This window comes from Ranitomeya imitator, chromosome 5, assembly GCF_032444005.1.
Source record: "Ranitomeya imitator isolate aRanImi1 chromosome 5, aRanImi1.pri, whole genome shotgun sequence".
Lineage (NCBI taxonomy): Eukaryota > Metazoa > Chordata > Amphibia > Anura > Dendrobatidae > Ranitomeya > Ranitomeya imitator.
Genome location: NC_091286.1, coordinates 704,842,595 through 704,867,389, shown reverse-complemented (window position 1 = coordinate 704,867,389; position 24,795 = coordinate 704,842,595). Strand labels below are relative to the sequence as shown.

Genomic DNA, 24,795 nt, shown 5'->3' with positions numbered 1-24,795 from the left:
AAAAAAAAAAAAAAGCTTGCAATGGCATGTGTGATTGTATATGAAAATTGTGACCTGGTGTGACGTGAAACTGACGATATGTTTGCCAGGTTTGGGGGATTAGCTCAAGTGGTAGAGCGCTCGCTTAGCATGCGAGAGGTAGCGGGATCGATGCCCGCATTCTCCAATACTACTGCTGAATTCCTTTTTCGCTGGGTTGAATGAATCATTTTTACCACCTGCTCGTGGCACCCATGGCCAAACCTAGTGGGCTTTCAACAATCCTTCGATAGCTCAGCTGGTAGAGCGGAGGACTGTAGCTCTAAATTAGCAATCCTTAGGTCGCTGGTTCAATTCCGGCTCGAAGGAAGTTTTGTTTATCCTATCTCATCCAGAAGGTTTTTCTCCAGTTTGTCTCGTGAATTCAAAACATCGTCAGCAAAATGGCTTTTACTTGAGGGAGATGCTTAGCACAAATGCAAAAACTTCTTCAACTGTAGCTTACTACTGAAGCAAAAGGGTGCAACGTCCCTGGGTGGACTCGAACCACCAACCTTTCGGTTAACAGCCGAACGCGCTAACCGATTGCGCCACAGAGACATGATTTTCAACAAAAACAAACAAACATTTGCAAAGCACCAAGAATAATTTAGTTGCCAACAGATAAGAAATGGCTGATAAATTACATGACATAGACCAGAAGGCAGGCAGTAATTAGACTTCAACTCTGAACATCCTCCACCATAAGCAGAGTGGCGCAGCGGAAGCGTGCTGGGCCCATAACCCAGAGGTCGATGGATCGAAACCATCCTCTGCTAAACGGTTGTGTTTTATACTCTTCATCATTACATTTCATCTAAATGCCCCTGTCTACAGCAAACCCTTTTGGCTCAAAAAAACACTGGTTAAAACCCTGAATCCCAGTTCAACTCGTGCCGCTAAAGGACCAGAAGGCCTTTACGATGTCTCAAAATTTTCTATAAACAAACCATAAAAGGTCAATGGTTCTCCTTGGGATTGTGCTACATCACAACTTTTTTCACTCTCCCCCAGTTTGATTCTCCATGTACTTAGAAAGGATTTGCTAGAACGTTTACTGTTATTGCAGAAAATGTAAAAAAAAAATGCGCGCTTACGTAAGCGTTGGTGGTATAGTGGTGAGCATAGCTGCCTTCCAAGCAGTTGACCCGGGTTCGATTCCCGGCCAACGCATGGCTTGCTTTTTCACCATTGGTGTTGCGTTTATTCTCTTTTAATGTTTTGTGTTCAAGCTCATGCTCTACTCTCTTCTTACAGTTTAGCAACCACAAAAAGGAGAAAAAAACGAAGAGAAGCGTTCTTAGCTTTTTCAACACTTCATCTAAACCATTTGCTGCTCATCAGTTATTGTTTGAAACTTAGTAGGGTTAGTCCGCAATACAAAAGCAATGCCAAGGTAAACATTGGTATTGTGCTGGTTGATGTAGCTTCTGTCAAAAGCAAACGCGTTTTGGCTCAAAAATTACTGGTCAAAACCCTGAATCCTGGATCAACTTGTGCCAAAGGACCAGAAGGCCTTCACGACCTCTCAGCAGTTTCTATAAACAAACAAAGCCATAAAAGGTCAATGGTTCTCTTTTGGGATTGTGCTACATCGCAACTTTTTTCTTCAAACTATGCAAGTTTTTTTCACTGTCCCCAATTTGATTCTCCATGTACATAGAAAGGGGTTGCTAGAAAGTTGCCCAACTGTATTTGTAGGGCACCAATCACGTTGTAGACTCCTTAAATGTTCTTCCAGTATGCAAAAATGGAATCCACACTTTAAAAAAAAAAAAAAAAAAAAAAAGCTTGCACTGGCATGTGTGATTGTATATGAAAATTGTGACCTGGTGTGACGTGAAACTGACGATATGTTTGCCAGGTTTGGGGGATTAGCTCAAGTGGTAGAGCGCTCGCTTAGCATGCGAGAGGTAGCGGGATCGATGCCCGCATTCTCCAATACTACTGCTGAATTCCTTTTTCGCTGGGTTGAATGAATCATTTTTACCACCTGCTCGTGGCACCCATGGCCAAACCTAGTGGGCTTTCAACAATCCTTCGATAGCTCAGCTGGTAGAGCGGAGGACTGTAGCTCTAAATTAGCAATCCTTAGGTCGCTGGTTCAATTCCGGCTCGAAGGAAGTTTTGTTTATCCTATCTCATCCAGAAGGTTTTTCTCCAGTTTGTCTCGTGAATTCAAAACATCGTCAGCAAAATGGCTTTTACTTGAGGGAGATGCTTAGCACAAATGCAAAAACTTCTTCAACTGTAGCTTACTACTGAAGCAAAAGGGTGCAACGTCCCTGGGTGGACTCGAACCACCAACCTTTCGGTTAACAGCCGAACGCGCTAACCGATTGCGCCACAGAGACATGATTTTCAACAAAAACAAACAAACATTTGCAAAGCACCAAGAATAATTTAGTTGCCAACAGATAAGAAATGGCTGATAAATTACATGACATAGACCAGAAGGCAGGCAGTAATTAGACTTCAACTCTGAACATCCTCCACCATAAGCAGAGTGGCGCAGCGGAAGCGTGCTGGGCCCATAACCCAGAGGTCGATGGATCGAAACCATCCTCTGCTAAACGGTTGTGTTTTATACTCTTCATCATTACATTTCATCTAAATGCCCCTGTCTACAGCAAACCCTTTTGGCTCAAAAAAACACTGGTTAAAACCCTGAATCCCAGTTCAACTCGTGCCGCTAAAGGACCAGAAGGCCTTTACGACGTCTCAAAATTTTCTATAAACAAACCATAAAAGGTCAATGGTTCTCCTTGGGATTGTGCTACATCACAACTTTTTTCACTCTCCCCCAGTTTGATTCCCCATGTACTTAGAAAGGATTTGCTAGAACGTTTACTGTTATTGCAGAAAATGTAAAAAAAAATTGCGCGCTTACGTAAGCGTTGGTGGTATAGTGGTGAGCATAGCTGCCTTCCAAGCAGTTGACCCGGGTTCGATTCCTGGCCAACGCATGGCTTGCTTTTTCACCATTGGTGTTGCGTTTATTCTCTTTTAATGTTTTGTGTTCAAGCTCATGCTCTACTCTCTTCTTACAGTTTAGCAACCACAAAAAGGAGAAAAAAACGAAGAGAAGCGTTCTTAGCTTTTTCAACACTTCATCTAAACCATTTGCTGCTCATCAGTTATTGTTTGAAACTTAGTAGGGTTAGTCCGCAATACAAAAGCAATGCCAAGGTAAACATTGGTATTGTGCTGGTTGGTGTAGCTTCTGTCAAAAGCAAACGCGTTTTGGCTCAAAAATTACTGGTCAAAACCCTGAATCCTGGATCAACTTGTGCCAAAGGACCAGAAGGCCTTCACGACCTCTCAGCAGTTTCTATAAACAAACAAAGCCATAAAAGGTCAATGGTTCTCTTTTGGGATTGTGCTACATCGCAACTTTTTTCTTCAAACTATGCAAGTTTTTTTCACTGTCCCCAATTTGATTCTCCATGTACATAGAAAGGGGTTGCTAGAAAGTTGCCCAACTGTATTTGTAGGGCACCAATCACGTTGTAGACTCCTTAAATGTTCTTCCAGTATGCAAAAATGGAATCCACACTTAAAAAAAAAAAAAAAAAAGCTTGCAATGGCATGTGTGATTGTATATGAAAATTGTGACCTGGTGTGACGTGAAACTGACGATATGTTTGCCAGGTTTGGGGGATTAGCTCAAGTGGTAGAGCGCTCGCTTAGCATGCGAGAGGTAGCGAGAGGTAGCGGGATCGATGCCCGCATTCTCCAATACTACTGCTGAATTCCTTTTTCGCTGGGTTGAATGAATCATTTTTACCACCTGCTCGTGGCACCCATGGCCAAACCTAGTGGGCTTTCAACAATCCTTCGATAGCTCAGCTGGTAGAGCGGAGGACTGTAGCTCTAAATTAGCAATCCTTAGGTCGCTGGTTCAATTCCGGCTCGAAGGAAGTTTTGTTTATCCTATCTCATCCAGAAGGTTTTTCTCCAGTTTGTCTCGTGAATTCAAAACATCGTCAGCAAAATGGCTTTTACTTGAGGGAGATGCTTAGCACAAATGCAAAAACTTCTTCAACTGTAGCTTACTACTGAAGCAAAAGGGTGCAACGTCCCTGGGTGGACTCGAACCACCAACCTTTCGGTTAGCAGCCGAACGCGCTAACCGATTGCGCCACAGAGACATGATTTTCAACAAAAACAAACAAACATTTGCAAAGCACCAAGAATAATTTAGTTGCCAACAGATAAGAAATGGCTGATAAATTACATGACATAGACCAGAAGGCAGGCAGTAATTAGACTTCAACTCTGAGCATCCTCCACCATAAGCAGAGTGGCGCAGCGGAAGCGTGCTGGGCCCATAACCCAGAGGTCGATGGATCGAAACCATCCTCTGCTAAACGGTTGTGTTTTATACTCTTCATCATTACATTTCATCTAAATGCCCCTGTCTACAGCAAACCCTTTTGGCTCAAAAAAACACTGGTTAAAACCCTGAATCCCAGTTCAACTCGTGCCGCTAAAGGACCAGAAGGCCTTTACGACGTCTCAAAATTTTCTATAAACAAACCATAAAAGGTCAATGGTTCTCCTTGGGATTGTGCTACATCACAACTTTTTTCACTCTCCCCCAGTTTGATTCCCCATGTACTTAGAAAGGATTTGCTAGAACGTTTACTGTTATTGCAGAAAATGTAAAAAAAAAATGCGCGCTTACGTAAGCGTTGGTGGTATAGTGGTGAGCATAGCTGCCTTCCAAGCAGTTGACCCGGGTTCGATTCCCGGCCAACGCATGGCTTGCTTTTTCACCATTGGTGTTGCGTTTATTCTCTTTTAATGTTTTGTGTTCAAGCTCATGCTCTACTCTCTTCTTACAGTTTAGCAACCACAAAAAGGAGAAAAAAACGAAGAGAAGCGTTCTTAGCTTTTTCAACACTTCATCTAAACCATTTGCTGCTCATCAGTTATTGTTTGAAACTTAGTAGGGTTAGTCCGCAATACAAAAGCAATGCCAAGGTAAACATTGGTATTGTGCTGGTTGGTGTAGCTTCTGTCAAAAGCAAACGCGTTTTGGCTCAAAAATTACTGGTCAAAACCCTGAATCCTGGATCAACTTGTGCCAAAGGACCAGAAGGCCTTCACGACCTCTCAGCAGTTTCTATAAACAAACAAAGCCATAAAAGGTCAATGGTTCTCTTTTGGGATTGTGCTACATCTCAACTTTTTTCTTCAAACTATGCAAGTTTTTTTCACTGTCCCCAATTTGATTCTCCATGTACATAGAAAGGGGTTGCTAGAAAGTTGCCCAACTGTATTTGTAGTGCACCAATCACGTTGTAGACTCCTTAAATGTTCTTCCAGTATGCAAAAATGGAATCCACACTTAAAAAAAAAAAAAAAAAAAAAAAGCTTGCAATGGCATGTGTGATTGTATATGAAAATTGTGACCTGGTGTGACGTGAAACTGACGATATGTTTGCCGGGTTTGGGGGATTAGCTCAAGTTGTAGAGCGCTCGCTTAGCATGCGAGAGATAGCGGGATCGATGCCCGCATTCTCCAATACTACTGCTGAATTCCTTTTTCGCTGGGTTGAATGAATCATTTTTACCACCTGCTCGTGGCACCCATGGCCAAACCTAGTGGGCTTTCAACAATCCTTCGATAGCTCAGCTGGTAGAGCGGAGGACTGTAGCTCTAAATTAGCAATCCTTAGGTTGCTGGTTCAATTCCGGCTCGAAGGAAGTTTTGTTTATCCTATCTCATCCAGAAGGTTTTTCTCCAGTTTGTCTCGTGAATTCAAAACATCGTCAGCAAAATGGCTTTTACTTGAGGGAGATGCTTAGCACAAATGCAAAAACTTCTTCAACTGTAGCTTACTACTGAAGCAAAAGGGTGCAACGTCCCTGGGTGGACTCGAACCACCAACCTTTCGGTTAACAGCCGAACGCGCTAACCGATTGCGCCACAGAGACATGATTTTCAACAAAAACAAACAAACATTTGCAAAGCACCAAGAATAATTTAGTTGCCAACAGATAAGAAATGGCTGATAAATTACATGACATAGACCAGAAGGCAGGCAGTAATTAGACTTCAACTCTGAACATCCTCCACCATAAGCAGAGTGGCGCAGCGGAAGCGTGCTGGGCCCATAACCCAGAGGTCGATGGATCGAAACCATCCTCTGCTAAACGGTTGTGTTTTATACTCTTCATCATTACATTTCATCTAAATGCCCCTGTCTACAGCAAACCCTTTTGGCTCAAAAAAACACTGGTTAAAACCCTGAATCCCAGTTCAACTCGTGCCGCTAAAGGACCAGAAGGCCTTTACGACGTCTCAAAATTTTCTATAAACAAACCATAAAAGGTCAATGGTTCTCCTTGGGATTGTGCTACATCACAACTTTTTTCACTCTCCCCCAGTTTGATTCTCCATGTACTTAGAAAGGATTTGCTAGAACGTTTACTGTTATTGCAGAAAATGTAAAAAAAAATTGCGCGCTTACGTAAGCGTTGGTGGTATAGTGGTGAGCATAGCTGCCTTCCAAGCAGTTGACCCGGGTTCGATTCCTGGCCAACGCATGGCTTGCTTTTTCACCATTGGTGTTGCGTTTATTCTCTTTTAATGTTTTGTGTTCAAGCTCATGCTCTACTCTCTTATTACAGTTTAGCAACCACAAAAAGGAGAAAAAAACGAAGAGAAGCGTTCTTAGCTTTTTCAACACTTCATCTAAACCATTTGCTGCTCATCAGTTATTGTTTGAAACTTAGTAGGGTTAGTCCGCAATACAAAAGCAATGCCAAGGTAAACATTGGTATTGTGCTGGTTGGTGTAGCTTCTGTCAAAAGCAAACGCGTTTTGGCTCAAAAATTACTGGTCAAAACCCTGAATCCTGGATCAACTTGTGCCAAAGGACCAGAAGGCCTTCACGACCTCTCAGCAGTTTCTATAAACAAACAAAGCCATAAAAGGTCAATGGTTCTCTTTTGGGATTGTGCTACATCGCAACTTTTTTCTTCAAACTATGCAAGTTTTTTTCACTGTCCCCAATTTGATTCTCCATGTACATAGAAAGGGGTTGCTAGAAAGTTGCCCAACTGTATTTGTAGTGCACCAATCACGTTGTAGACTCCTTAAATGTTCTTCCAGTATGCAAAAATGGAATCCACACTTAAAAAAAAAAAAAAAAAAAAAAAGCTTGCAATGGCATGTGTGATTGTATATGAAAATTGTGACCTGGTGTGACGTGAAACTGACGATATGTTTGCCAGGTTTGGGGGATTAGCTCAAGTGGTAGAGCGCTCGCTTAGCATGCGAGAGGTAGCGGGATCGATGCCCGCATTCTCCAATACTACTGCTGAATTCCTTTTTCGCTGGGTTGAATGAATCATTTTTACCACCTGCTCGTGGCACCCATGGCCAAACCTAGTGGGCTTTCAACAATCCTTCGATAGCTCAGCTGGTAGAGCGGAGGACTGTAGCTCTAAATTAGCAATCCTTAGGTCGCTGGTTCAATTCCGGCTCGAAGGAAGTTTTGTTTATCCTATCTCATCCAGAAGGTTTTTCTCCAGTTTGTCTCGTGAATTCAAAACATCGTCAGCAAAATGGCTTTTACTTGAGGGAGATGCTTAGCACAAATGCAAAAACTTCTTCAACTGTAGCTTACTACTGAAGCAAAAGGGTGCAACGTCCCTGGGTGGACTCGAACCACCAACCTTTCGGTTAACAGCCGAACGCGCTAACCGATTGCGCCACAGAGACATGATTTTCAACAAAAACAAACAAACATTTGCAAAGCACCAAGAATAATTTAGTTGCCAACAGATAAGAAATGGCTGATAAATTACATGACATAGACCAGAAGGCAGGCAGTAATTAGACTTCAACTCTGAACATCCTCCACCATAAGCAGAGTGGCGCAGCGGAAGCGTGCTGGGCCCATAACCCAGAGGTCGATGGATCGAAACCATCCTCTGCTAAACGGTTGTGTTTTATACTCTTCATCATTACATTTCATCTAAATGCCCCTGTCTACAGCAAACCCTTTTGGCTCAAAAAAACACTGGTTAAAACCCTGAATCCCAGTTCAACTCGTGCCGCTAAAGGACCAGAAGGCCTTTACGACGTCTCAAAATTTTCTATAAACAAACCATAAAAGGTCAATGGTTCTCCTTGGGATTGTGCTACATCACAACTTTTTTCACTCTCCCCCAGTTTGATTCCCCATGTACTTAGAAAGGATTTGCTAGAACGTTTACTGTTATTGCAGAAAATGTAAAAAAAAATTGCGCGCTTACGTAAGCGTTGGTGGTATAGTGGTGAGCATAGCTGCCTTCCAAGCAGTTGACCCGGGTTCGATTCCTGGCCAACGCATGGCTTGCTTTTTCACCATTGGTGTTGCGTTTATTCTCTTTTAATGTTTTGTGTTCAAGCTCATGCTCTACTCTCTTCTTACAGTTTAGCAACCACAAAAAGGAGAAAAAAACGAAGAGAAGCGTTCTTAGCTTTTTCAACACTTCATCTAAACCATTTGCTGCTCATCAGTTATTGTTTGAAACTTAGTAGGGTTAGTCCGCAATACAAAAGCAATGCCAAGGTAAACATTGGTATTGTGCTGGTTGGTGTAGCTTCTGTCAAAAGCAAACGCGTTTTGGCTCAAAAATTACTGGTCAAAACCCTGAATCCTGGATCAACTTGTGCCAAAGGACCAGAAGGCCTTCACGACCTCTCAGCAGTTTCTATAAACAAACAAAGCCATAAAAGGTCAATGGTTCTCTTTTGGGATTGTGCTACATCGCAACTTTTTTCTTCAAACTATGCAAGTTTTTTTCACTGTCCCCAATTTGATTCTCCATGTACATAGAAAGGGGTTGCTAGAAAGTTGCCCAACTGTATTTGTAGGGCACCAATCACGTTGTAGACTCCTTAAATGTTCTTCCAGTATGCAAAAATGGAATCCACACTTAAAAAAAAAAAAAAAAAAGCTTGCAATGGCATGTGTGATTGTATATGAAAATTGTGACCTGGTGTGACGTGAAACTGACGATATGTTTGCCAGGTTTGGGGGATTAGCTCAAGTGGTAGAGCGCTCGCTTAGCATGCGAGAGGTAGCGAGAGGTAGCGGGATCGATGCCCGCATTCTCCAATACTACTGCTGAATTCCTTTTTCGCTGGGTTGAATGAATCATTTTTACCACCTGCTCGTGGCACCCATGGCCAAACCTAGTGGGCTTTCAACAATCCTTCGATAGCTCAGCTGGTAGAGCGGAGGACTGTAGCTCTAAATTAGCAATCCTTAGGTCGCTGGTTCAATTCCGGCTCGAAGGAAGTTTTGTTTATCCTATCTCATCCAGAAGGTTTTTCTCCAGTTTGTCTCGTGAATTCAAAACATCGTCAGCAAAATGGCTTTTACTTGAGGGAGATGCTTAGCACAAATGCAAAAACTTCTTCAACTGTAGCTTACTACTGAAGCAAAAGGGTGCAACGTCCCTGGGTGGACTCGAACCACCAACCTTTCGGTTAACAGCCGAACGCGCTAACCGATTGCGCCACAGAGACATGATTTTCAACAAAAACAAACAAACATTTGCAAAGCACCAAGAATAATTTAGTTGCCAACAGATAAGAAATGGCTGATAAATTACATGACATAGACCAGAAGGCAGGCAGTAATTAGACTTCAACTCTGAGCATCCTCCACCATAAGCAGAGTGGCGCAGCGGAAGCGTGCTGGGCCCATAACCCAGAGGTCGATGGATCGAAACCATCCTCTGCTAAACGGTTGTGTTTTATACTCTTCATCATTACATTTCATCTAAATGCCCCTGTCTACAGCAAACCCTTTTGGCTCAAAAAAACACTGGTTAAAACCCTGAATCCCAGTTCAACTCGTGCCGCTAAAGGACCAGAAGGCCTTTACGACGTCTCAAAATTTTCTATAAACAAACCATAAAAGGTCAATGGTTCTCCTTGGGATTGTGCTACATCACAACTTTTTTCACTCTCCCCCAGTTTGATTCCCCATGTACTTAGAAAGGATTTGCTAGAACGTTTACTGTTATTGCAGAAAATGTAAAAAAAAAATGCGCGCTTACGTAAGCGTTGGTGGTATAGTGGTGAGCATAGCTGCCTTCCAAGCAGTTGACCCGGGTTCGATTCCCGGCCAACGCATGGCTTGCTTTTTCACCATTGGTGTTGCGTTTATTCTCTTTTAATGTTTTGTGTTCAAGCTCATGCTCTACTCTCTTCTTACAGTTTAGCAACCACAAAAAGGAGAAAAAAACGAAGAGAAGCGTTCTTAGCTTTTTCAACACTTCATCTAAACCATTTGCTGCTCATCAGTTATTGTTTGAAACTTAGTAGGGTTAGTCCGCAATACAAAAGCAATGCCAAGGTAAACATTGGTATTGTGCTGGTTGGTGTAGCTTCTGTCAAAAGCAAACGCGTTTTGGCTCAAAAATTACTGGTCAAAACCCTGAATCCTGGATCAACTTGTGCCAAAGGACCAGAAGGCCTTCACGACCTCTCAGCAGTTTCTATAAACAAACAAAGCCATAAAAGGTCAATGGTTCTCTTTTGGGATTGTGCTACATCTCAACTTTTTTCTTCAAACTATGCAAGTTTTTTTCACTGTCCCCAATTTGATTCTCCATGTACATAGAAAGGGGTTGCTAGAAAGTTGCCCAACTGTATTTGTAGTGCACCAATCACGTTGTAGACTCCTTAAATGTTCTTCCAGTATGCAAAAATGGAATCCACACTTAAAAAAAAAAAAAAAAAAAAAAAGCTTGCAATGGCATGTGTGATTGTATATGAAAATTGTGACCTGGTGTGACGTGAAACTGACGATATGTTTGCCGGGTTTGGGGGATTAGCTCAAGTTGTAGAGCGCTCGCTTAGCATGCGAGAGATAGCGGGATCGATGCCCGCATTCTCCAATACTACTGCTGAATTCCTTTTTCGCTGGGTTGAATGAATCATTTTTACCACCTGCTCGTGGCACCCATGGCCAAACCTAGTGGGCTTTCAACAATCCTTCGATAGCTCAGCTGGTAGAGCGGAGGACTGTAGCTCTAAATTAGCAATCCTTAGGTCGCTGGTTCAATTCCGGCTCGAAGGAAGTTTTGTTTATCCTATCTCATCCAGAAGGTTTTTCTCCAGTTTGTCTCGTGAATTCAAAACATCGTCAGCAAAATGGCTTTTACTTGAGGGAGATGCTTAGCACAAATGCAAAAACTTCTTCAACTGTAGCTTACTACTGAAGCAAAAGGGTGCAACGTCCCTGGGTGGACTCGAACCACCAACCTTTCGGTTAACAGCCGAACGCGCTAACCGATTGCGCCACAGAGACATGATTTTCAACAAAAACAAACAAACATTTGCAAAGCACCAAGAATAATTTAGTTGCCAACAGATAAGAAATGGCTGATAAATTACATGACATAGACCAGAAGGCAGGCAGTAATTAGACTTCAACTCTGAGCATCCTCCACCATAAGCAGAGTGGCGCAGCGGAAGCGTGCTGGGCCTATAACCCAGAGGTCGATGGATCGAAACCATCCTCTGCTAAACGGTTGTGTTTTATACTCTTCATCATTACATTTCATCTAAATGCCCCTGTCTACAGCAAACCCTTTTGGCTCAAAAAAACACTGGTTAAAACCCTGAATCCCAGTTCAACTCGTGCCGCTAAAGGACCAGAAGGCCTTTACGACGTCTCAAAATTTTCTATAAACAAACCATAAAAGGTCAATGGTTCTCCTTGGGATTGTGCTACATCACAACTTTTTTCACTCTCCCCCAGTTTGATTCCCCATGTACTTAGAAAGGATTTGCTAGAACGTTTACTGTTATTGCAGAAAATGTAAAAAAAAAATGCGCGCTTACGTAAGCGTTGGTGGTATAGTGGTGAGCATAGCTGCCTTCCAAGCAGTTGACCCGGGTTCGATTCCCGGCCAACGCATGGCTTGCTTTTTCACCATTGGTGTTGCGTTTATTCTCTTTTAATGTTTTGTGTTCAAGCTCATGCTCTACTCTCTTCTTACAGTTTAGCAACCACAAAAAGGAGAAAAAAACGAAGAGAAGCGTTCTTAGCTTTTTCAACACTTCATCTAAACCATTTGCTGCTCATCAGTTATTGTTTGAAACTTAGTAGGGTTAGTCCGCAATACAAAAGCAATGCCAAGGTAAACATTGGTATTGTGCTGGTTGGTGTAGCTTCTGTCAAAAGCAAACGCGTTTTGGCTCAAAAATTACTGGTCAAAACCCTGAATCCTGGATCAACTTGTGCCAAAGGACCAGAAGGCCTTCACGACCTCTCAGCAGTTTCTATAAACAAACAAAGCCATAAAAGGTCAATGGTTCTCTTTTGGGATTGTGCTACATCGCAACTTTTTTCTTCAAACTATGCAAGTTTTTTTCACTGTCCCCAATTTGATTCTCCATGTACATAGAAAGGGGTTGCTAGAAAGTTGCCCAACTGTATTTGTAGGGCACCAATCACGTTGTAGACTCCTTAAATGTTCTTCCAGTATGCAAAAATGGAATCCACACTTAAAAAAAAAAAAAAGCTTGCAATGGCATGTGTGATTGTATATGAAAATTGTGACCTGGTGTGACGTGAAACTGACGATATGTTTGCCAGGTTTGGGGGATTAGCTCAAGTGGTAGAGCGCTCGCTTAGCATGCGAGAGGTAGCGGAATCGATGCCCGCATTCTCCAATACTACTGCTGAATTCCTTTTTCGCTGGGTTGAATGAATCATTTTTACCACCTGCTCGTGGCACCCATGGCCAAACCTAGTGGGCTTTCAACAATCCTTCGATAGCTCAGCTGGTAGAGCGGAGGACTGTAGCTCTAAATTAGCAATCCTTAGGTCGCTGGTTCAATTCCGGCTCGAAGGAAGTTTTGTTTATCCTATCTCATCCAGAAGGTTTTTCTCCAGTTTGTCTCGTGAATTCAAAACATCGTCAGCAAAATGGCTTTTACTTGAGGGAGATGCTTAGCACAAATGCAAAAACTTCTTCAACTGTAGCTTACTACTGAAGCAAAAGGTTGCAACGTCCCTGGGTGGACTCGAACCACCAACCTTTCGGTTAACAGCCGAACGCGCTAACCGATTGCGCCACAGAGACATGATTTTCAACAAAAACAAACAAACATTTGCAAAGCACCAAGAATAATTTAGTTGCCAACAGATAAGAAATGGCTGATAAATTACATGACATAGACCAGAAGGCAGGCAGTAATTAGACTTCAACTCTGAGCATCCTCCACCATAAGCAGAGTGGCGCAGCGGAAGCGTGCTGGGCCCATAACCCAGAGGTCGATGGATCGAAACCATCCTCTGCTAAACGGTTGTGTTTTATACTCTTCATCATTACATTTCATCTAAATGCCCCTGTCTACAGCAAACCCTTTTGGCTCAAAAAAACACTGGTTAAAACCCTGAATCCCAGTTCAACTCGTGCCGCTAAAGGACCAGAAGGCCTTTACGACGTCTCAAAATTTTCTATAAACAAACCATAAAAGGTCAATGGTTCTCCTTGGGATTGTGCTACATCACAACTTTTTTCACTCTCCCCCAGTTTGATTCTCCATGTACTTAGAAAGGATTTGCTAGAACGTTTACTGTTATTGCAGAAAATGTAAAAAAAAATGCGCGCTTACGTAAGCGTTGGTGGTATAGTGGTGAGCATAGCTGCCTTCCAAGCAGTTGACCCGGGTTCGATTCCCGGCCAACGCATGGCTTGCTTTTTCACCATTGGTGTTGCGTTTATTCTCTTTTAATGTTTTGTGTTCAAGCTCATGCTCTACTCTCTTCTTACAGTTTAGCAACCACAAAAAGGAGAAAAAAACGAAGAGAAGCGTTCTTAGCTTTTTCAACACTTCATCTAAACCATTTGCTGCTCATCAGTTATTGTTTGAAACTTAGTAGGGTTAGCCCGCAATACAAAAGCAATGCCAAGGTAAACATTGGTATTGTGCTGGTTGGTGTAGCTTCTGTCAAAAGCAAACGCGTTTTGGCTCAAAAATTACTGGTCAAAACCCTGAATCCTGGATCAACTTGTGCCAAAGGACCAGAAGGCCTTCACGACCTCTCAGCAGTTTCTATAAACAAACAAAGCCATAAAAGGTCAATGGTTCTCTTTTGGGATTGTGCTACATCGCAACTTTTTTCTTCAAACTATGCAAGTTTTTTTCACTGTCCCCAATTTGATTCTCCATGTACATAGAAAGGGGTTGCTAGAAAGTTGCCCAACTGTATTTGTAGGGCACCAATCACGTTGTAGACTCCTTAAATGTTCTTCCAGTATGCAAAAATGGAATCCACACTTAAAAAAAAAAAAAAAAAAAAAAAAAACTTGCAATGGCATGTGTGATTGTATATGAAAATTGTGACCTGGTGTGACGTGAAACTGACGATATGTTTGCCAGGTTTGGGGGATTAGCTCAAGTGGTAGAGCGCTCGCTTAGCATGCGAGAGGTAGCGGAATCGATGCCCGCATTCTCCAATACTACTGCTGAATTCATTTTTCGCTGGGTTGAATGAATCATTTTTACCACCTGCTCGTGGCACCCATGGCCAAACCTAGTGGGCTTTCAACAATCCTTCGATAGCTCAGCTGGTAGAGCGGAGGACTGTAGCTCTAAATTAGCAATCCTTAGGTCGCTGGTTCAATTCCGGCTCGAAGGAAGTTTTGTTTATCCTATCTCATCCAGAAGGTTTTTCTCCAGTTTGTCTCGTGAATTCAAAACATCGTCAGCAAAATGGCTTTTACTTGAGGGAGATGCTTAGCACAAATGCAAAAACTTCTTCAACTGTAGCTTACTACTGAAGCAAAAGGTTGCAACGTCCCTGGGTGGACTCGAACCACCAACCTTTCGGTTAACAGCCGAACGCGCTAACCGATTGCGCCACAGAGACATGATTTTCAACAAAAACAAACAAACATTTGCAAAGCACCAAGAATAATTTAGTTGCCAACAGATAAGAAATGGCTGATAAATTACATGACATAGACCAGAAGGCAGGCAGTAATTAGACTTCAACTCTGAGCATCCTCCACCATAAGCAGAGTGGCGCAGCGGAAGCGTGCTGGGCCCATAACCCAGAGGTCGATGGATCGAAACCATCCTCTGCTAAACGGTTGTGTTTTATACTCTTCATCATTACATTTCATCTAAATGCCCCTGTCTACAGCAAACCCTTTTGGCTCAAAAAAACACTGGTTAAAATCCTGAATCCCAGTTCAACTCGTGCCGCTAAAGGACCAGAAGGCCTTTACGACGTCTCAAAATTTTCTATAAACAAACCATAAAAGGTCAATGGTTCTCCTTGGGATTGTGCTACATCACAACTTTTTTCACTCTCCCCCAGTTTGATTCTCCATGTACTTAGAAAGGATTTGCTAGAACGTTTACTGTTATTGCAGAAAATGTAAAAAAAAAGGCACGCTTACGTAAGTGTTGGTGGTATAGTGGTGAGCATAGCTGCCTTCCAAGCAGTTGACCCGGGTTCGATTCCCGGCCAACGCATGGCTTGCTTTTTCACCATTGGTGTTGCGTTTATTCTCTTTTAATGTTTTGTGTTCAAGCTCATGCTCTACTCTCTTCTTACAGTTTAGCAACCACAAAAAGGAGAAAAAAACGAAGAGAAGCGTTCTTAGCTTTTTCAACACTTCATCTAAACCATTTGCTGCTCATCAGTTATTGTTTGAAACTTAGTAGGGTTAGTCCGCAATACAAAAGCAATGCCAAGGTAAACATTGGTATTGTGCTGGTTGGTGTAGCTTCTGTCAAAAGCAAACGCGTTTTGGCTCAAAAATTACTGGTCAAAACCCTGAATCCTGGATCAACTTGTGCCAAAGGACCAGAAGGCCTTCACGACCTCTCAGCAGTTTCTATAAACAAACAAAGCCATAAAAGGTCAATGGTTCTCTTTTGGGATTGTGCTACATCGCAACTTTTTTCTTCAAACTATGCAAGTTTTTTTCACTGTCCCCAATTTGATTCTCCATGTACATAGAAAGGGGTTGCTAGAAAGTTGCCCAACTGTATTTGTAGGGCACCAATCACGTTGTAGACTCCTTAAATGTTCTTCCAGTATGCAAAAATGGAATCCACACTTAAAAAAAAAAATAAAAAAAAAGCTTGCAATGGCATGTGTGATTGTATATGAAAATTGTGACCTGGTGTGACGTGAAACTGACGATATGTTTGCCAGGTTTGGGGGATTAGCTCAAGTGGTAGAGCGCTCGCTTAGCATGCGAGAGGTAGCGGAATCGATGCCCGCATTCTCCAATACTACTGCTGAATTCCTTTTTCACTGGGTTGAATGAATCATTTTTACCACCTGCTCGTGGCACCCATGGCAAAACCTAGTGGGCTTTCAACAATCCTTCGATAGCTCAGCTGGTAGAGCGGAGGACTGTAGCTCTAAATTAGCAATCCTTAGGTCGCTGGTTCAATTCCGGCTCGCAGGAAGTTTTGTTTATCCTATCTCATCCAGAAGGTTTTTCTCCAGTTTGTCTCGTGAATTCAAAACATCGTCAGCAAAATGGCTTTTACTTGAGGGAGATGCTTAGCACAAATGCAAAAACTTCTTCAACTGTAGCTTACTACTGAAGCAAAAGGTTGCAACGTCCCTGGGTGGACTCGAACCACCAACCTTTCGGTTAACAGCCGAACGCGCTAACCGATTGCGCCACAGAGACATGATTTTCAACAAAAACAAACAAACATTTGCAAAGCACCAAGAATAATTTAGTTGCCAACAGATAAGAAATGGCTGATAAATTACATGACATAGACCAGAAGGCAGGCAGTAATTAGACTTCAACTCTGAGCATCCTCCACCATAAGCAGAGTGGCGCAGCGGAAGCGTGCTGGGCCCATAACCCAGAGGTCGATGGATCGAAACCATCCTCTGCTAAACGGTTGTGTTTTATACTCTTCATCATTACATTTCATCTAAATGCCCCTGTCTACAGCAAACCCTTTTGGCTCAAAAAAACACTGGTTAAAACCCTGAATCCCAGTTCAACTCGTGCCGCTAAAGGACCAGAAGGCCTTTACGACGTCTCAAAATTTTCTATAAACAAACCATAAAAGGTCAATGGTTCTCCTTGGGATTGTGCTACATCACAACTTTTTTCACTCTCCCCCAGTTTGATTCTCCATGTACTTAGAAAGGATTTGCTAGAACGTTTACTGTTATTGCAGAAAATGTAAAAAAAAATGCGCGCTTACGTAAGCGTTGGTGGTATAGTGGTGAGCATAGCTGCCTTCCAAGCAGTTGACCCGGGTTCGATTCCCGGCCAACGCATGGCTTGCTTTTTCACCATTGGTGTTGCGTTTATTCTCTTTTAATGTTTTGTGTTCAAGCTCATGCTCTACTCTCTTCTTACAGTTTAGCAACCACAAAAAGGAGAAAAAAACGAAGAGAAGCGTTCTTAGCTTTTTCAACACTTCATCTAAACCATTTGCTGCTCATCAGTTATTGTTTGAAACTTAGTAGGGTTAGCCCGCAATACAAAAGCAATGCCAAGGTAAACATTGGTATTGTGCTGGTTGGTGTAGCTTCTGTCAAAAGCAAACGCGTTTTGGCTCAAAAATTACTGGTCAAAACCCTGAATCCTGGATCAACTTGTGCCAAAGGACCAGAAGGCCTTCACGACCTCTCAGCAGTTTCTATAAACAAACAAAGCCATAAAAGGTCAATGGTTCTCTTTTGGGATTGTGCTACATCGCAACTTTTTTCTTCAAACTATGCAAGTTTTTTTCACTGTCCCCAATTTGATTCTCCATGTACATAGAAAGGGGTTGCTAGAAAGTTGCCCAACTGTATTTGTAGGGCACCAATCACGTTGTAGACTCCTTAAATGTTCTTCCAGTATGCAAAAATGGAATCCACACTTAAAAAAAAAAAAAAAAAAAAAAAAAAACTTGCAATGGCATGTGTGATTGTATATGAAAATTGTGACCTGGTGTGACGTGAAACTGACGATATGTTTGCCAGGTTTGGGGGATTAGCTCAAGTGGTAGAGCGCTCGCTTAGCATGCGAGAGGTAGCGGAATCGATGCCCGCATTCTCCAATACTACTGCTGAATTCATTTTTCGCTGGGTTGAATGAATCATTTTTACCACCTGCTCGTGGCACCCATGGCCAAACCTAGTGGGCTTTCAACAATCCTTCGATAGCTCAGCTGGTAGAGCGGAGGACTGTAGCTCTAAATTAGCAATCCTTAGGTCGCTGGTTCAATTCCGGCTCGAAGAAAGTTTTGTTTATCCTATCTCATCCAGAAGGGTTTTCTCCAGTTTGTCTCGTGAATTCAAAACATTCAAAACGTCAGCAAAATGGCTTTTACTTGAGGGAGATGCTTAGCACAAATGCAAAAACTTCTTCAACTGTAGCAAAAGGTTGCAACGTCCCTGGGTGGACTCGAACCACCAACCTTTCGGTTAACAGCCGAACGCGCTAACCGATTGCGCCACAGAGACATGATTTTCAACAAAAACAAACAAACATTTGCAAAGCACCAAGAATAATTTAGTTGCCAACAGATAAGAAATGGCTGATAAATTACATGACATAAACCAGAAGGCAGGCAGTAATTAGACTTCAACTCTGAGCATCCTCCACCATAAGCAGAGTGGCGCAGCGGAAGCGTGCTGGGCCCATAACCCAGAGGTCGATGGATCGAAACCATCCTCTGCTAAACGGTTGTGTTTTATACTCTTCATCATTACATTTCATCTAAATGCCCCTGTCTACAGCAAACCCTTTTGGCTCAAAAAAACACTGGTTAAAACCCTGAATCCCAGTTCAACTCGTGCCGCTAAAGGACCAGAAGGCCTTTACGACGTCTCAAAATTTTCTATAAACAAACCATAAAAGGTCAATGGTTCTCCTTGGGATTGTGCTACATCACAACTTTTTTCACTCTCCCCCAGTTTGATTCTCCATGTACTTAGAAAGGATTTGCTAGAACGTTTACTGTTATTGCAGAAAATGTAAAAAAAAATGCGCGCTTACGTAAGCGTTGGTGGTATAGTGGTGAGCATAGCTGCCTTCCAAGCAGTTGACCCGGGTTCGATTCCCGGCCAACGCATGGCTTGCTTTTTCACCATTGGTGTTGCGTTTATTCTCTTTTAATGTTTTGTGTTCAAGCTCATGCTCTACTCTCTTCTTACAGTTTAGCAACCACAAAAAGGAGAAAAAAACGAAGAGAAGCGTTCTTAGCTTTTTCAACACTTCATCTAAACCATTTGCTGCTCATCAGTTATTGTTTGAAACTTAGTAGGGTTAGTCCGCAATACAAAAGCAATGCCAAGGTAAACATTGGTATTGTGCTGGTTGGTGTAGCTTCTGTCAAAAGCAAACGCGTTTTGGCTCAAAAATTACTGGTCAAAACCCTGAATCCTGGATCAACTTGTGCCAAAGGACCAGAAGGCCTTCACGACCTCTCAGCAGTTTCTATAAACAAACAAAGCCATAAAAGGTCAATGGTTCTCTTTTGGGATTGTGCTACATCGCAACTTTTTTCTTCAAACTATGCAAGTTTTTTTCACTGTCCCCAATTTGATTCTCCATGTACATAGAAAGGGGTTGCTAGAAAGTTGCCCAACTGTATTTGTAGTGCACCAATCACGTTGTAGACTCCTTAAATGTTCTTCCAGTATGCAAAAATGGAATCCACACTTAAAAAAAAAAAAAAAAAAAAAAAGCTTGCAATGGCATGTGTGATTGTATATGAAAATTGTGACCTGGTGTGACGTGAAACTGACGATATGTTTGCTAGGTTTGGGGGATTAGCTCAAGTGGTAGAGCGCTCGCTTAGCATGCGAGAGGTAGCGGAATCGATGCCCGCATTCTCCAATACTACTGCTGAATTCCTTTTTCGCTGGGTTGAATGAATCATTTTTACCACCTGCTCGTGGCACCCATGGCCAAACCTAGTGGGCTTTCAACAATCCTTCGATAGCTCAGCTGGTAGAGCGGAGGACTGTAGCTCTAAATTAGCAATCCTTAGGTCGCTGGTTCAATTCCGGCTCGAAGGAAGTTTTGTTTATCCTATCTCATCCAGAAGGTTTTTCTCCAGTTTGTCTCGTGAATTCAAAACATCGTCAGCAAAATGGCTTTTACTTGAGGGAGATGCTTAGCACAAATGCAAAAACTTCTTCAACTGAAGCAAAAGGGTGCAACGTCCCTGGGTGGACTCGAACCACCAACCTTTCGGTTAACAGCCGAACGCGCTAACCGATTGCGCCACAGAGACATGATTTTCAACAAAAACAAACATTTGCAAAGCACCAAGAATAATTTAGTTGCCAACAGATAAGAAATGGCTGATAAATTACATGACATAGACCAGAAGGCAGGCAGTAATTAGACTTCAACTCTGAGCATCCTCCACCATAAGCAGAGTGGCGCAGCGGAAGCGTGCTGGGCCCATAACCCAGAGGTCGATGGATCGAAACCATCCTCTGCTAAACGGTTGTGTTTTATACTCTTCATCATTACATTTCATCTAAATGCCCCTGTCTACAGCAAACCCTTTTGGCTCAAAAAAACACTGGTTAAAACCCTGAATCCCAGTTCAACTCATGCCGCTAAAGGACCAGAAGGCCTTTACGACGTCTCAAAATTTTCTATAAACAAACCATAAAAGGTCAATGGTTCTCCTTGGGATTGTGCTACATCACAACTTTTTTCACTCTCCCCCAGTTTGATTCTCCATGTACTTAGAAAGGATTTGCTAGAACGTTTACTGTTATTGCAGAAAATGTAAAAAAAAATGCGCGCTTACGTAAGCGTTGGTGGTATAGTGGTGAGCATAGCTGCCTTCCAAGCAGTTGACCCGGGTTCGATTCCCGGCCAACGCATGGCTTGCTTTTTCACCATTGGTGTTGCGTTTATTCTCTTTTAATGTTTTGTGTTCAAGCTCATGCTCTACTCTCTTCTTACAGTTTAGCAACCACAAAAAGGAGAAAAAAACGAAGAGAAGCGTTCTTAGCTTTTTCAACACTTCATCTAAACCATTTGCTGCTCATCAGTTATTGTTTGAAACTTAGTAGGGTTAGTCCGCAATACAAAAGCAATGCCAAGGTAAACATTGGTATTGTGCTGGTTGGTGTAGCTTCTGTCAAAAGCAAACGCGTTTTGGCTCAAAAATTACTGGTCAAAACCCTGAATCCTGGATCAACTTGTGCCAAAGGACCAGAAGGCCTTCACGACCTCTCAGCAGTTTCTATAAACAAACAAAGCCATAAAAGGTCAATGGTTCTCTTTTGGGATTGTGCTACATCGCAACTTTTTTCTTCAAACTATGCAAGTTTTTTTCACTGTCCCCAATTTGATTCTCCATGTACATAGAAAGGGGTTGCTAGAAAGTTGCCCAACTGTATTTGTAGTGCACCAATCACGTTGTAGACTCCTTAAATGTTCTTCCAGTATGCAAAAATGGAATCCACACTTAAAAAAAAAAAAAAAAAAAAAAAGCTTGCAATGGCATGTGTGATTGTATATGAAAATTGTGACCTGGTGTGACGTGAAACTGACGATATGTTTGCTAGGTTTGGGGGATTAGCTCAAGTGGTAGAGCGCTCGCTTAGCATGCGAGAGGTAGCGGAATCGATGCCCGCATTCTCCTATACTACTGCTGAATTCCTTTTTCGCTGGGTTGAATGAATCATTTTTACCACCTGCTCGTGGCACCCATGGCCAAACCTAGTGGGCTTTCAACAATCCTTCGATAGCTCAGCTGGTAGAGCGGAGGACTGTAGCTCTAAATTAGCAATCCTTAGGTCGCTGGTTCAATTCCGGCTCGAAGGAAGTTTTGTTTATCCTATCTCATCCGGAAGGGTTTTCTCCAGTTTGTCTCGTGAATTCAAAACATCGTCAGCAAAATGGCTTTTACTTGAGGGAGATGCTTAGCACAAATGCAAAAACTTCTTCAACTGTAGCTTACTACTGAAGCAAAAGGTTGCAACGTCCCTGGGTGGACTCGAACCACCAACCTTTCGGTTAACAGCCGAACGCGCTAACCGATTGCGCCACAGAGACATGATTTTCAACAAAAACAAACAAACATTTGCAAAGCACCAAGAATAATTTAGTTGCCAACAGATAAGAAATGGCTGATAAATTACATGACATAAACCAGAAGGCAGGCAGTAATTAGACTTCAACTCTGAGCATCCTCCACCATAAGCAGAGTGGCGCAGCGGAAGCGTGCTGGGCCCATAACCCAGAGGTCGATGGATCGAAACCATCCTCTGCTAAACGGTTGTGTTTTATACTCTTCATCATTACATTTCATCTAAATGCAATACTACATCTACAGCAAACCCTTTTGGCTCAAAAAAACACTGGTTAAAACCCTGAATCCCAGTTCAACTCGTGCCGCTAAAGGACCAGAAGGCCTTTACGACGTCTCAAAATTTTCTATAAACAAACCATAAAAGGTCAATGGTTCTCCTTGGGATTGTGCTACATCACAACTTTTTTCACTCTCCCCCAGTTTGATTCTCCATGTACTTAGAAAGGATTTGCTAGAACGTTTACTGTTATTGCAGAAAATGTAAAAAAAAATGCGCGCTTACGTAAGCGTTGGTGGTATAGTGGTGAGCATAGCTGCCTTCCAAGCAGTTGACCCGGGTTCGATTCCCGGCCAACGCATGGCTTGCTTTTTCACCATTGGTGTTGCGTTTATTCTCTTTTAATGTTTTGTGTTCAAGCTCATGCTCTACTCTCTTCTTACAGTTTAGCAACCACAAAAAGGAGAAAAAAACGAAGAGAAGCGTTCTTAGCTTTTTCAACACTTCATCTAAACCATTTGCTGCTCATCAGTTATTGTTTGAAACTTAGTAGGGTTAGTCCGCAATACAAAAGCAATGCCAAGGTAAACATTGGTATTGTGCTGGTTGGTGTAGCTTCTGTCAAAAGCAAACGCGTTTTGGCTCAAAAATTACTGGTCAAAACCCTGAATCCTGGATCAACTTGTGCCAAAGGACCAGAAGGCCTTCACGACCTCTCAGCAGTTTCTATAAACAAACAAAGCCATAAAAGGTCAATGGTTCTCTTTTGGGATTGTGCTACATCGCAACTTTTTTCTTCAAACTATGCAAGTTTTTTTCACTGTCCCCAATTTGATTCTCCATGTACATAGAAAGGGGTTGCTAGAAAGTTGCCCAACTGTATTTGTAGGGCACCAATCACGTTGTAGACTCCTTAAATGTTCTTCCAGTATGCAAAAATGGAATCCACACTTAAAAAAAAAAAAAAAAAAGCTTGCAATGGCATGTGTGATTGTATATGAAAATTGTGACCTGGTGTGACGTGAAACTGACGATATGTTTGCCAGGTTTGGGGGATTAGCTCAAGTGGTAGAGCGCTCGCTTAGCATGCGAGAGGTAGCGGGATCGATGCCCGCATTCTCCAATACTACTGCTGAATTCCTTTTTCGCTGGGTTGAATGAATCATTTTTACCATCTGCTCGTGGCACCCATGGCCAAACCTAGTGGGCTTTCAACAATCCTTCGATAGCTCAGCTGGTAGAGCGGAGGACTGTAGCTCTAAATTAGCAATCCTTAGGTCGCTGGTTCAATTCCAGCTCGAAGTTAGTTTTGTTTATCCTATCTCATCCAGAAGATTTTTCTCCAGTTTGTCTCGTGAATTCAAAACATCGTCAGCAAAATGGCTTTTACTTGAAGGAGATGCTTAGCACAAATGCAAAAACTTCTTCAACTGTAGCTTACAAAAGGTTGCAACGTCCCTGGGTGGACTCGAACCACCAACCTTTCGGTTAACAGCCGAACGCGCTAACCGATTGCGCCACAGAGACATGATTGTCAACAAAAACAAACAAACATTTGCAAAGCACCAAGAATAATTTAGTTGCCAACAGATAAGAAATGGCTGATAAATTACATGACATAGACCAGAAGGCAGGCAGTAATTAGACTTCAACTCTGAGCATCCTCCACCATAAGCAGAGTGGCGCAGCGGAAGCGTGCTGGGCCCATAACCCAGAGGTCGATGGATTGAAACCATCCTCTGCTAAACGGTTGTGTTTTATACTCTTCATCATTACATTTCATCTAAATGCCCCTGTCTACAGCAAACCCTTTTGGCTCAAAAAAACACTGGTTAAAACCCTGAATCCCAGTTCAACTCGTGCCGCTAAAGGACCAGAAGGCCTTTACGACGTCTCAAAATATTCTATAAACAAACCATAAAAGGTCAATGGTTCTCCTTGGGATTGTGCTACATCACAACTTTTTTCACTCTCCCCCAGTTTGATTCTCCATGTACTTAGAAAGAATTTGCTAGAACGTTTACTGTTATTGCAGAAAATGTAAAAAAAAATGCGCGCTTACGTAAGCGTTGGTGGTATAGTGGTGAGCATAGCTGCCTTCCAAGCAGTTGACCCGGGTTCGATTCCCGGCCAACGCATGGCTTGCTTTTTCACCATTGGTGTTGCGTTTATTCTCTTTAATGTTTTGTGTTCAAGCTCATGCTCTACTCTCTTCTTACAGTTTAGCAACCACAAAAAGGAGAAAAAAACGAAGAGAAGCGTTCTTAGCTTTTTCAACACTTTATCTAAACCATTTGCTGCTCATCAGTTATTGTTTGAAACTTAGTAGGGTTAGTCCGCAATACAAAAGCAATGCCAAGGTAAACATTGGTATTGTGCTGGTTGGTGTAGCTTCTGTCAAAAGCAAACGCGTTTTGGCTCAAAAATTACTGGTCAAAACCCTGAATCCTGGATCAACTTGTGCCAAAGGACCAGAAGGCCT

General features: G+C 42.4%; 13 non-coding genes across 13 annotated transcripts; all 13 read right to left on the bottom strand.

Annotated features, from left to right (window-relative positions):
* Positions 1–505: 505 nt before the first annotated feature.
* TRNAN-GUU (transfer RNA asparagine (anticodon GUU)) lies at positions 506–579 on the bottom strand. Its single transcript has one exon. It is a non-coding gene; the product is annotated as a tRNA-Asn (tRNA).
* A 1,719-nt stretch (positions 580–2,298) lies between these two features.
* TRNAN-GUU (transfer RNA asparagine (anticodon GUU)) lies at positions 2,299–2,372 on the bottom strand. The gene has a single exon. It is a non-coding gene; the product is annotated as a tRNA-Asn (tRNA).
* A 3,515-nt stretch (positions 2,373–5,887) lies between these two features.
* TRNAN-GUU (transfer RNA asparagine (anticodon GUU)) lies at positions 5,888–5,961 on the bottom strand. Its single transcript has one exon. It is a non-coding gene; the product is annotated as a tRNA-Asn (tRNA).
* A 1,718-nt stretch (positions 5,962–7,679) lies between these two features.
* On the bottom strand, positions 7,680–7,753 carry TRNAN-GUU (transfer RNA asparagine (anticodon GUU)). Its single transcript has one exon. It is a non-coding gene; the product is annotated as a tRNA-Asn (tRNA).
* Positions 7,754–9,476: 1,723 nt separating this feature from the next.
* Positions 9,477–9,550, bottom strand: TRNAN-GUU (transfer RNA asparagine (anticodon GUU)). Its single transcript has one exon. It is a non-coding gene; the product is annotated as a tRNA-Asn (tRNA).
* A 1,718-nt stretch (positions 9,551–11,268) lies between these two features.
* Positions 11,269–11,342, bottom strand: TRNAN-GUU (transfer RNA asparagine (anticodon GUU)). The gene has a single exon. It is a non-coding gene; the product is annotated as a tRNA-Asn (tRNA).
* Positions 11,343–13,051: 1,709 nt separating this feature from the next.
* Positions 13,052–13,125, bottom strand: TRNAN-GUU (transfer RNA asparagine (anticodon GUU)). The gene has a single exon. It is a non-coding gene; the product is annotated as a tRNA-Asn (tRNA).
* Positions 13,126–14,844: 1,719 nt separating this feature from the next.
* On the bottom strand, positions 14,845–14,918 carry TRNAN-GUU (transfer RNA asparagine (anticodon GUU)). Its single transcript has one exon. It is a non-coding gene; the product is annotated as a tRNA-Asn (tRNA).
* Positions 14,919–16,633: 1,715 nt separating this feature from the next.
* On the bottom strand, positions 16,634–16,707 carry TRNAN-GUU (transfer RNA asparagine (anticodon GUU)). Its single transcript has one exon. It is a non-coding gene; the product is annotated as a tRNA-Asn (tRNA).
* A 1,713-nt stretch (positions 16,708–18,420) lies between these two features.
* Positions 18,421–18,494, bottom strand: TRNAN-GUU (transfer RNA asparagine (anticodon GUU)). Its single transcript has one exon. It is a non-coding gene; the product is annotated as a tRNA-Asn (tRNA).
* Positions 18,495–20,198: 1,704 nt separating this feature from the next.
* On the bottom strand, positions 20,199–20,272 carry TRNAN-GUU (transfer RNA asparagine (anticodon GUU)). The gene has a single exon. It is a non-coding gene; the product is annotated as a tRNA-Asn (tRNA).
* A 1,713-nt stretch (positions 20,273–21,985) lies between these two features.
* TRNAN-GUU (transfer RNA asparagine (anticodon GUU)) lies at positions 21,986–22,059 on the bottom strand. The gene has a single exon. It is a non-coding gene; the product is annotated as a tRNA-Asn (tRNA).
* Positions 22,060–23,766: 1,707 nt separating this feature from the next.
* TRNAN-GUU (transfer RNA asparagine (anticodon GUU)) lies at positions 23,767–23,840 on the bottom strand. Its single transcript has one exon. It is a non-coding gene; the product is annotated as a tRNA-Asn (tRNA).
* Between the last annotated feature and the right edge of the window lie 955 nt (positions 23,841–24,795).